This window comes from Pseudorca crassidens, chromosome 7 (assembly GCF_039906515.1).
Source record: "Pseudorca crassidens isolate mPseCra1 chromosome 7, mPseCra1.hap1, whole genome shotgun sequence".
Classification (NCBI taxonomy): Eukaryota; Metazoa; Chordata; class Mammalia; order Artiodactyla; family Delphinidae; genus Pseudorca; species Pseudorca crassidens.
This window is the reverse complement of record NC_090302.1, coordinates 98428759-98442276: the sequence shown is the minus strand read 5'-3', so window position 1 is coordinate 98442276 and position 13518 is coordinate 98428759.

The window sequence follows — 13518 nt, the reverse complement described above, 5'->3', positions numbered from 1 at the left end:
ATGGACCAACGTTCGTCATCTCTTCTGTGAAACAAAATGGTCGATGCCCATAGCAAAGTGAATGCTTGTGACAAGTAGGCAACTACCTGGTTCAATGAACCTTCTGCTCCCACCAGTTGGGTTTCTTCCTAAACTTGCTTATTCCAGTTATTCTTGTTATTATAATGACATAATCAAATATTACAATTGTTGTTTTTATTGTTGTTGTTATGTAAACCAACAAGTCAGATGCTTCAGGAATAGTCAGTAAAGATGAGTCACGAAAATGAGCTCTTCAGATTCCTTTGCAAACTCTTTAGTGTTTGCTCTGCTTTTCAGAAACCTGAAAACTCTTAGATAATGTATTAAGGATATGGTTTATTTGAGAAAGTTGCCATTTTTAAATCCAACTAGCAGACTCATACTCAGAGAAAGGCCTTGACCCTCTATCAAAAGACTGGCTTTCTTTCATTAAAATAAAGTTTCAAGTATATGAGTAGCTTTTAATTTCTTGATTATAATTGATTCTTTTTTTTTTTTCAATTAATTGACTATCAGTATTGGTCCTATGGGATGAGTGGGCTTCTTCTGTAGTTAGAATTACAGAAAGCTGAAAGAGATTTTGGAGATCAGCTAACCCAGGCGCTCTCTAAACTTCGTGTGTATCAGAATCCCCTGAAGAGTTTGGTAACACACACTTGCTGGGCCTTAACCAAGATTTCTGATTCAATGGTTCTGGGGTGGGGCTTGAGAATTTGCTTTTCTAACACATTTTTCAGGTGAAGTTGATGTTGCTTGGCCAGAGACCACACTTTGAGAACCACTGAACCCACCCATCACTGAGGAAGCTGTAAAGCTTGGGATTGTAAAGGGATTCCCTCAAGTTCACACGATGGGCTAACAGGAAAGCTGAGACCAGCTCCCAGGTCTCCCAGATGTCAGCTCAGAAATCTTTCCACTGCCCCCTGCTGTCAAAATGAAAAAGGTGATATTTGTCATAGATTAAAGATGGCCACGATGTCTTTGACACTTTTTCCGTCCAGGGGTGCCATCTACATTCTCGCTCACGATCTACGCCGGTTCTATGATTGCATGACCAGTAGCACATGGTAGAAGTAGTGCCACACCTGTTTCCAGACCCAGTCTTAAGATGGCAGTGGCTTCCACTTACTGGCTCTTGGAACTTCTGCTCTGGGAGCTCTGAGCTGCCATCTAAGAATTCTGACCACCTTGAGGCCACCATACTGGAGCGGTCATGCCAAGGCACTCTGGTGGATAATTCTAACTGAGCCTAGCCCTCCATCCATCCCCAGCAGGTGACAGATATAAAGTGTATTGTCTTGTGCTCTCCAGACCTTCCAACACCCCAGTGAATACCAGTGAATGACCTCTGTGGATGCCATGGGAAACATAATAATTGCTTGGCCCAGATTCCTGACCCACAAAATCATGAGGTATATTATAGTGGTTGTTGCTTTAAGCCACTAAGTTAGGCGGTAGTTTGTTATACAGCCATAGATAACTGGAACAATATTGAAAAGACAAAAGCTGTGAGGACCTGGGGTTCTATTTACAGGCTGAACTTAGAGACAAAAGCAATCCGTGTGAAATGTAATAATGAGTGACTGACTAGATACAGGCATCTAGTGAAAGCAAAAAGGCAAAATGGACTGATTTTTTTGCTCTGGAGACTGTGAATATACTCGGTGTCATGTACCAGAATAAAGAGTCAGGAGGCAGGGTTAATTTTTAGAGGAGATTTGGGGCATAGAGAGGTTGATGTGGGTGGTGAAATCGTGAGTTACAATTTTAGACACTTCAAGTCTCCCAGCCAGAACGCCCAACCTCCCACCCCATTTCCCGAAGTCTTTTGGGGACCCTCTCAGTCTCCCCATCTGGCCATCCATCCACCCATCCATGCTGCTCAGTCCCCACCCACGCACTCCTCCCTGAATTCAGATAACTCTTCTCGTCTCAGTGGTTCACTGCCACACTACTTCATGCGCTGTTTTCTGCATTATGATTTGATATTTTTCATTCTTCTCCCAAGTGCAGCTGTAAACTCCTGATGGACACAACTTGCCTTTTACCTTCTCCTCGACACTGAACACAATCCTGTGGACCCTGTTGGTGTCCCTAGCACTCTCTCCAAGTGGAAATTGTGCAGGCTCATGTTATAACAGCAAGAAATAAAAAAGGTGGGCTGCAGTGGGAGCACCAAGGTTGGGATCTTCTGAACGCTAATGTCATGTTTCGTGGCAATGCCAGTGAAGTATGTCTCTGAAAGTGACTGTTTTGAAGAGTAATATTCATCTCAGTATGCTCTATTTTGAGCTGTTTGTAACAATATCACTCAATCGGTGGGTATAAACACGTATACACTTAAACCCTTCCTGTTTTATCTGTTTGGCAATTCAGTTAAATTTCTGTTTTAATTCTCAGAACTGGTAATCAAGTTCAAAATTCAAGCCAAGTCGGGCTTCCCTGGTGGCGCAGAGGTTGAGAGTCCGCCTGCCGATGCAGAGGACACGGGTTCGTGCCCCGGTCCGGGAAGATCCCACATGCCGCGGAGTGACTGGGCCCGTGAACGATGGCCGCTGAGCCTGCGCGTCCGGAGCCTGTGCTCCACAATGGGAGAGGCCACAACAGTGAGAGGCCCACATACCACAAAAAAAAAAAAAAAAAAAATTCAAGCCAAGTCTTTTCTCTGCCACTTTGACACTGACAATTCCATAGAACCCTAAGAGCCCTTCAACCCTATTAAATCAGTCCATCAGCAAATGTTTTTCCTCTCCCTACTCTCCCAAGCACTGTTCTCTGGAGAAAACAGAAGACGTACCAAGTTCCGTGGGCATTGAAAGGAAGAAGGTTCATATCCAACTGGGGCTTAAATCAGGGCATGCTTCATAGAGAAGGTGGTGTTTGAAATTAACCTGTAAAAAATGAATAAAATTCAGTAGACAGAAATGATGGAGGGAGGGATCTGCAGGTCCAAGGGTCATTAATCCTCACACAAAAGGAGCACCAGGCAATCTAGGTTAGACGAAGCATGGGGTACATGCAGAAAGGTGGGTTGGAGCCAACTGTATGAAGCCTTGGATAACAGGGCAATGAGTTTGGCTTGAATTTAATAAACAGTGAGAAGCTAATTGAGTTTTGAGAGTTAAAAGGACAAGACTTTATTCACTGTGATAGTTTCCACAGTCTCTAACATTTTGCTTTACGTGTGGTAGGCAATTATTAAATATTTTTTGATTGATCAATGAACTGCCAAAGCCATTTGGAGGCACTGCTGGTGTCTGAATCTTTTGGAGACTTAATACTCCCCCTCTTTCTTCTCCAACGTTCAGGCAACATTTATTCTAGGAAATGGCTCTGGCTTTAAAGACAAAGGAGAAGAAAAACTCCCTGTAAAACAGAGGCCGTCAAAGCAGAACCATTTTTAAGTGGAATGATTTCTCCTTACCCAAACTTTACCGCAAGGCCCCATTAAGGAGCTGCAGAGCCCCAGCATGAAAGAACTATAAATTATGAGACTCCAGACATCAGGGACAGAGAGCCATGACTCCCACCGGAGTTTGCTGTCCAATTCTCCTTGCAGAGCATCCAAAGCAGATTGAAATCCTGGCTGAGAAGCTCATGGAGAGAGCTGAGGCAAAGGGCAAAGGCATTAAATAATATATAGATTTTCACAAAGGATCATTTCTGATTAAATAGCTGACTGCTCACATCGGTGGCCAGGTTAGGGAAGGATGGGAGGCTGGCATCTCTGACAGTGGGGGATGCAGGGTTGAGGCAATCAATAGCAGCACAGTGACCATGTTTAATGGGCTTTTTGTTTTAAAACATCTTTATTGGGGTATAATTGCTTTACAATGGTGTGTTAGTTTCTGCTTTATAGCAAAGTGAATCAGTTATATATATACATATGTTCCCATATCTCTTCCCTCTTGCGTCTCCCTCCCTCCCACCCTCCCTATCCCACCCCTAAATGCCCCAGATTGAAAGTCCAAATTTCTAGGAGGGTGATAAGGTGAAGACAATTTATCCTTGTTTTATTAATTCCCATGAAAGCACTTCTCCCTGCTCTAGGATACAATCATCTATCCAGTGGTATAAGTTAAAATTCCAGACATGCCCACACACCCCGGGAACAATTTCCCACCTCCAAGATTTTAGAAACAAGCTCTTTGGTGAGATACCCTACCAGGAGGGGGCTCCCGTTCTCACCCTTCTTTAAGAACACATCCCCACCACATTATGCTAAGTGAAGTAAGTCAGACAGAGAAAGGCAAACGTATGATATCACTTACATGTGGAATCTTAAAAATACAACAAACTAGTGAATATAACAAAAAAGAAGCAGACTCACAGATATAGAGAACAAATTAGCGGTTACCAGTGCGGAGAGGGAAGGGGGCACAAGATAGGAGTGGGAGATTAAGAGGTACAAACTATTATACATAAAATAATATGCAAGGATATATTGTACACAATGGGGAATATAGCCAATATTTTATAATAACTATAAATGGAGTATAACTTTAAAAAATTGTGAATCACTATATTGTCCAGTTGTAACTTATATAATATTGTACAGCAACTATACTTGAATGAAAAAAAAGAACACATCCTCGCCAATCCCCCAGTGCCAGTGCATTTCCAGTGAATGGAAGCCTGGCCAGCATCGGGAGAGGAGGAGAACAGGCAGCACCTGTATCAGCTGCATGATTTGATTCAGCCTTGCAAATAACTACCTGCCTGTTCACCCAAGGCAAACGTTGATTTATGCTGAATGCTAAGTGATTGGGAAAGAATGATGACTCACTTTCACTGTATGACCTTTCTACTTTCACAAGAAGAAAGCAGACAGTTTAAAAAGAAAAGCAATTTGTCCTGTGCTGCTTTTCCCTTGTACGAAGTCTGAATTCCTCTGCCTGGTATTCAGGGACCTCCCTTCCAATGCACGCCCCACGACTCGCTAACTGAATCCACACTCCTTGGTGTCCTCTTCCACCTCCAATACAACATGCCTCCTTCTGTTTCCTTACTCACGATGTTCTCCTCTCCTCTCTGCTTTCCAAATCCATCTCACTCAAGGACCTGGACAAGCCCCAGGTTTCTATAAAAACTTCAATGATTACTCTTGCCGTGAGCATTCACAGACTTAGCAGAGAAAGGCAGAATGCTATCAGACATTTGCTTTCCTCTCATTGTTTAGGGAGCTTACGATTTTAATTCTCTCTAAATTATCACCTTTTGAAGGAGGAGAAGACTGTCTTTTTATGTATGCCTCACAGTGAGTGCTAAGGCTTGCAAAGTGGAGGCCTCAATAAACACTTGTTAATAGCAAGACCAATCCATGTGTTTAACTTATTAGCCTGCAGAGACCAGCAAAGAGTGGAAGGGAGCATCCAACTCATTTGAAGAGTTAAGAGCCTTCAAGCTGGCCGGTCCTGTGACCACTTCCACCACTTCATCTTTTTATTTTTTATCGTTGCTGTGGCTGTTCCTTTATTTGATAATGATGATAAATACTTCCTATTTACTGAGCGTTTACTAAATACCAAGCGCCATTTTTAGTACTTAACCCATATTGTCTCATTTAATCCTCACTGCAACTACAGGAGAGAGTATCCCCATTTTAATGCTGAGGAAATTGAGACAGAGAACATTAGTAACCTCCCCGAGATCATTCCAGTGGAAAGGGCAGAACTGGGATTTAAATCCCAGCAGTACACCTCCAGAGCTTGAGCTCTGAGTGGTCTGTCTTTCCTCAACTTTGTTTCACCTGGTTTGTACAGCACTTAGAATGACAGGGAGGGCACAATCCTTTCCCTGGAGGCATTAGAAATTATTTAACACTTCATTTTTTTCTAAGTTCTTTCATCTGCATTAACTCATTTGATCTTGACAAGAGACCTCTGTGGAAGGTAGGTTGAGCATTTCTATACTTATGAATATGAATTTCTACACTTCGGAGGAAATGGATGCCTGGCCCAAGAGGACAACATGGGTCAGGAGAGCCAGGAAGTCATGGAAATAGAATCACAGGATGATAGAAAAGGGGGAAGAGTCAAGATCATACAATCCACCTTTCATTTTATAGCAAAGCGATCAAGGCACCAAGAGGCGACTTGCTCAAGATTATGCACGAAATGGGTGGGAAAGCAGGGCTGGAACTGGATTGTGCAACTCCACGTCCACGGCCTTCCATTGCAGCACCAGGACCCTGAGCGTGTTCCCCAAAATCAGTGGTGAAAAGGGGGTCCTAGTCAAATATGTTGAGACCTACTGCAGGCTATGTCTGCCTCTCGGAGAATCATAATGCACAGGATTTGAAAAATCATGCCAAACGCTTCATAAACTCACTTGACCAAAGGAAAATGTCAAGACCTTTCATTACTAAACCTTTGCAGAACTCGTATTTCTATGGAAGTCAATTTGGGGCAAAATGCATAACAGATATATTGAAATATGGACATATAAATAAATGTAATTCTTTTTCCCACTCTTGGGACTAGATGTAAAAGGAAAGAAAAATAGTTCCTCTTCTTCCTTTCTTCTCACCTCTGAAACACCCCCCTCCCAACACCATAACCAAATCATCACTCTTCTACACTACAATGAAACATATATAGGAAAAAATTTCACCCACTTAAATGAAACATAAAGGAAAATTAACACTCACCAAAGAAATAACACCTGTACTTTTGCCTGTATACACACCGCATACATACTCACAGGTGCCTTGAATGCTAGGGTTTGGGGGTTTTGTTTTTTCCATTTCTTTGGGTTGTTACCTTACTGTCTTTGCATAAGTAAGGATCTATCATATCCTTACTCTTCCTTTGGGATTTGCTTATAAAAGATTATATTAGTCTGCTCAGGCTGTCATAACCAAATACCAAAGTTTGGGGGCTTAAACAACAGAAATTTCTCACCTTTCTAGAGGATGGAAGTCCAAGATCAAGATGATGGCAAGATAGGTTTCGTTCTGAGGCCTCTTCTCTTGGCTTGTAGGCATCTCCCATCTCACTGTGTCCTCACATAACCTCTTCTTGGTGTGGTGCGTATGCCAGGGGGTGGGTGTGAGTGACAGAGAGAGAGAGAGAGAGAAAGTGCACTCCTGTGAGAGTGAGAGTCTGGTATCTCTTCTTATAGGGACATTAATTTTACTGCATTGGGTCTCCACCCTTTTTACCACATTTAGCCTTAATTCTTTCCTTATAGACCCCCATCTCCAAATACAGCCACACCAGGGATTAGGACTTCAATATATGGATATTGAGGGCACACAATTCAGTCCATAACAAAGGTGGAAAATATAATGATGACAGCAAAGAAGGTCATGTTTATGGTGACAGGAAAGGTCTCCACAATACATCAAATTTGATTTTAAAAAACCAAATAAAGGAACTTGGACAAACTATCCACACACTGCTGCCTCACATCCTTTTCACAAGTTGGGGGGGAAAAAATGAAAACATGTCAATGGATTATAACAGCTGTGTCTGAAAATGTTAATCTCTTATGAGCCAAAGTGAGGTGGCAAATATATATTAAGATATAAAAAACTGACTTTCTCTTCTTCAAGCACATCTTCGTGGCAGAGGGGCAACTGGGACCTAAAGTGGAACGGGAGGAGGAGGTTGAAGTGACGTTCGTGCACCTGGTGAGCTCACTGAGGGGCCAACCCCCTCTCTTGTGACCAGAGCCCCACAGGGGCTGCAACTCCTCCATCGACTTCTATCCCTGCCGCCTCCACCTCCGAGAGAAGGCATGACTGTGGGCAACACGGCCTCTTCCCTGGGCTCCATACCCCCTCCACCTGCCAAGTTCATCCAGGGAGGAGGAAAGGGCATGTGGGCTATAAAGGACACAGCTCTCTGGGGGGCTGAGGGCGGCCTGCGACATTCATAAGAAGGACCTCACTGATCACTTCCTTTCTCATTACTTCGGCATTATTGTAATTTCATGGAAACACTCCTTCTTCCCCACACAGCTTCTGATGGCTATGGTTCTTGTTTGGTGTTGGCCCCTAGCAATGCTAATAAATGGCTTCTGGATCATTTTTATTCATTTTGCACATTTCACTCACAGTACTTCATGTGACTTATGTAGCCCCTACAGCTCATATTTCTATTTGAATTGCAGGGCAAGTAGTGAGTTTTAGCATTCCAACTGCACACACATTCTTCTTTCCCTCGAAATGAAAGATCATTTGAACTTTGAATTGCATTAGCATGACATTTTTCTACTAAATTACCCTGGCTGCACTCAACAGCCTGAAAAGAAACAAACCTCTTTTAACTCTATAGGCTATGTGAGTGAATAAATACCGGAGGAAATACCAATGGGGAAGTGGGGGGAGGACAACCCAGCAAGGCTGGGTGCTCCCCCTGCCATGCGGAACCCATCTGCGCTGCTGGCCTGACAGGCTGGGGGCCATTCCTGTCTCACCGACACCGGACTGAGGTTGGGGCATCTGGATGGATGGAGGAGAAAGTTAATGGTTCTCAGCTAGCTGTTGCTTTGTAAAAAAAAAAAAAAAAAAAGAAAACAAACAAGGTGCAGCTTCTCACATCACTTTTAAAAAGTAATAATGTTTACTTTCTCTTGTATTGTAATTGTAGGAAATATTCATTGTGGGAAATCTGGAACACACAAAAAGAATACAGAAGAAAATGAAAACTGCCCATATTCTCACCACTTAGGTAAACTATAGCTTTCAGAGGTATAGTTTTCCAAATCCTTTTAAGGGAGATCGGTAGAGTTCTGTCCAATTATATATGCATATACCATCATTTAGTTGATTATACATAAACTAGGAGGTATGTATGTTTTTAATCATATATATGATTTGAATTTTTTACTTGATGTTTCTTTGGTGAGTGTTTCCTCATTTCTTTAAAAATCATGATTTGCAATGGCTGCATAATATTTCATCAGAGGAGTGTATCATAATTGATTTATTTAATCATTTCTTTATTTTTGGCAGCGTTGGGTCTTCTTTGCTATGTGTGGGCTTTCTCTAGTTGTGGTGAGCGGGGGTTACTCTTTGCAGTGAGCGGGCTTCTCATTGCGGTGGCTTCTCTTGTTGCAGAGCACGGGCTCTAGGTCACTCGGGCTTAAGCAGTTGTGGCTCGTGAGCTCTAGAGCACAGGCTCAGTAGTTGTGGCGCACAGCTTAGTTGCTCCACGGCATGTGGAAGACCATGGAGGACCACGGAAGATGCTCCACGACATCTTCCAGGACCAGGGCTCGAACTCGCGTCCGCTGCATTGGCAGGTGGATTCTTAACCACTGCGCCACCAGGGAAGCCCCATAGTTTTACGTTTATAAACAATGTTGTGATTAACATCTTTTTGCATGTAACAGATCTGATAACTTATATTAGCTACCACTTCTTGAGCTCCTACTATGTGCCCACCATAACAGACGCTTTCCAGAGAATATATCTAATATTTGTATACTACATTACAATATAATAATAATAAAATACAGTATATTAACCCTTGTAATCTCCCTTAGAGGTGGTCATTATTCTCCCTATTTTATAGGTCAAGAAGTTGAGGTGCAGAGGTGAACTAATTGGTTCAAAGCCCTCAGGTAGTGAAGAACAATTCTGGATTTTCCCCAAGAGTTTTCTGACTCCCGTGTCAATGCTCTTTTACCTGTGCTCTAGGATGTTACCATTATGAACTCCCAACTTCCAGGGCCCTTCCCTGAAGATCGCTGGATAAGATGTTCAAGGTCACCTACATAAAAACCCATCCCTACCACAGATGTGTCTATAGACACCGGTCAGAGTCCCAGGAGCTCAGAGGGAGTTTGAGATTTGCCTCATCAGGGAACAGACATTTATCCTCTGGGGGCAGATCGGGGGAGTGGACACACTGCTTGGGAAATTGCAGACACAGTGTCCCTCAGCTGCTCGTTGTCTGCAGCAGGGGCCGGATCAAATGAAGGACATCAGGACCTGGAGGGGCCGCCCAGACCAAGGCTTCAGACCACTCAGACAGCTGGGTGCAGGGTGCTGGTGGATGCCAAGAAGGAAAAAATGGAGAAATAAATTGCTTCTTCTCAATGTTTGTTAGCAAGAAAACCCAGTGATATGCTTGACATTTTCTGTTTAAAGAGATCATATGTGTCCCCTTGCAGGTTGACATTTAAGTGTGTTATTCCTACTGAGTTGCTGGTGATAAGCACATATCTGGGTGGCTGTGTCACTGCTACGCTGGTGAAGGCACACATCCGTTTACATTCATGAAGCTCCCCAACCATGCACTGGTCTCAGTAGTCTCCTCCTCCCCGAGATCTATGCAAGGCAGCCTTGGCCTTCCAGTGGGATGAAAATGGGGTCCACTGGTCTCCCCACATCTTTACCACCCCCAAGGGCAAGGTCTCGGTATGAACTCCATTGGCTGCACATTTCATGCAGTATAATCGTGCAGGTGCCAGACACAGACACAGAGGGTTGTGCTCTCATAATTCACAGGCTGTGTGCAGAGCCCCTGGAGAGCTTAAGTATGCTTCATTCCCTGGATTCAGGGTATTTCAGGGCTCCTCTTTATTCCTCTCCCAAATTTTATGAGATAGGGAGCGACATTTGGCGTAGAAACATAAGCTTCTCCTGAGTCAGGCTGGAAATCCTCCCCAAGAAATTACCCCAGAGCTTGAAACAGAAAGATGCAATGTGAAGCAAGCTGGGGTTAGAGGTAGGACTGGCAATGGCATCTTGACTCTGCCAGTTATTAGTCATGCGACCTCGGACAAGTCAGTAAACTTCTCTGAGCCCCAGTTTCTTCATCTACAAGAGTCACTCATTCATCACATTAATGTATTCATTTAATTTTGTTCATTTATTGACTACCCGCTATGCTAATAATAGCTACCATCTATTGAATGATCACCAAGTGTTGGCACCATGATAAGTGCCATTTAACAAAGGACAATGAGACAGGCATGGTGTCTGCCTTTGTGGAATTTGCTACCCAGTGAGAGGGCACTGTAAAACATATGTCAACAAGTAAGCATATAAAATCAGACTGGGATGAGTGCTATTAGGTAAATGAACAGAATGCAATAAATGTAAGGAAAGGAGAGATGGTAAGGATTGAGATAAGGATGATACTTTATCTTGTAGTAGATATCAAAGACTACGCAAAACACCTGGCATGAGTACACAAACAATAAATGATAGTTATTATTATTACTACTACTACTATTAACCTGATATTGCCTGGACCTCCCTGCCTTTTGAAATCTCTTTAGAAAAAACTTAAACCTCCAATTCCATTCTTTATGAACATCTCCACTCCAAAATGTCTGTAAAATTCCCAAGGGAAAATCTTCTAATCTTTCCAGCTCTGAGCTCTCATTCACTCAGTTTATGGATCATCCAACGATCTCATGCTCTTTCTGTGATGCCCCACACAGACCCAGATGGGAAATTCAACCCCTACCATAAATAAATAAATAAGTGAATAACACTCAGACTGCAATTTGTGCATTTAGTAGACATTACTGAAGATGCGGGAGAGCAGTGGGGTGGGGGGGTTACACGGCAGAGAACTTAAAATCGAACACTGGACTTTTCCAGTCTAAGATGTCCTTAGACCCTTGCTTGGACCACTCCATTTCATGGGCCTCACAGCTTACCATCAAGCTTCTTTTCAGGAGGAAAACCCATTTTTCTCTTTGATTGTCCTTGCAACTGTCAACATCCACACTCTCAGATTTCATCTTCTAACCTAAACATTTTATCAAGATTTTTCTCAAGGGAGCATTTTCCTGAAGAGAAATCCTGCTGCGTGCTAATAAAATTATACTTTTTTACCCCTGCTTCAGTGTTATTGTCATGATTAGTATTAGGATCAAACCTGACACCTTAGGAAAGGGTTTTGCAGATACAGTCTCCATAAATCTATTTCCTTGAAGTATGAAGGTGATGTCACTAGGATTCAAGTCACCAAGGCAGGTCCTGGTGCAGACCCCCAGCATCTGGTGTTTCTGGAATGGACCTCTCAGTAGCCCACACCTACCATAATATGGAGAACAATGAGGTTATGCCTGCTTCACTGTGGCCTATCTCTATACCATCGGTCTTCCAGGTGTAGCTACTTAAATAAGGCACCTAAAACTCTAGTGCCCAAGGATCCAGCCAATCTTCTCTCTGCCCTTCCTTACCCCCAAAAGTAAAGACCTGAGTTTTTTCCCTGAGATTCCAACAGTAAATCAGTCTATGACTTAATGAAGCTCTTGAAAGCCCAGAGCTCACCAGAATCACTGGGCAGGGATGCAGAATCAAGAATGAGCTCCAGACACACCAAATCCTGGGACATTAGTGAATTTCACCCAGCATCTGCCTACAGTACTTCTGGAAAATAAATTCTTTAAAGTTCTTTAGGAGAACACTCCTTCTCACATCCCAGAGCATATGGTATACTTAGTATAAGTGTCCCTCTCCCTGGTCTCCCTCCCCTCTCAGGGGAGGTCCCTCTCCCTGGTGTTGCATTTGACTCTTATAGAATGGAAGCTGTCTTTTCTGCTGGCTTTGACCCTGATTAGATATCAGGTCTGGAACTGTAACCAGGAGCTTCCCGAGGCCACTGTGTGGAAACATGATGAAGAGGAGAGTTGAAAGAAAGAGGTCAGGTCTGATGCCATCATTTGAGTCCTGAATACAGCCATGCCTACAGTTACCCTACCCCTGGACTTTCCAGTCACATGAGCCAATCAATATCCCTTCTTGCTTAAAATACTTTGTCCAGTTTTCTGTCTCATGAAACTAGATGAGTGTTACTAGGTAAACAGATTGGATGGGAAGTCAGGGATCTGCTTCTTAATCTAATCCACCCGTAGTCTTACTCTTGGGATCCAAGGGATGATCACACATGAGCTGCTTCTAAGGCTGGAAAAAGTAAGTGCCCACACATATTTCAGGGCCAGAATTTAACCTCATTGACTCCAAAGAGACAGAAGCAGAAATCTAGAGATGGAAATAGGCAGAACATGACACTGTACCCCTTGGTGTTTTTGTTTTCAATAACATTCGAAAGCTTTTTTATTAAATTTGACCAAGCTTCCTGAAAACTACATCAGAATATATCTTCAATTGTACCTGTGACTCTGTCTGCTCTCTCAAAATAAAAGGTCAGATAATACTATTTTTCACATGGTGATACCTTCTGTAATTTGAGTCAGTGATCATCACCTCCAAAGGCTTCCTCCTTCCACTTTGTAATCCCTTCCTCACACGACTTCCCACCCCTGGCCTCCCCAGGCAGCCACTGACCTGCTTTCTTTCACTACAGATTATTTTGCATTCCTAGAAGTTTCTATAAAAGAAAGCATATAGCACATACTCTTTTGTGATGGGCTTATTTTACATTGCATATTACTTCGCAGTTCTTCCAAGTTGCACTTGTATCAGTACTATGCTCCTTTGTATTGCTAAATAGTATTCCATTGAATGAATATACCGTGGTTTGTTATCTTCATCCAACTGCTGATGGACACTTGGCCTGTTTTCAA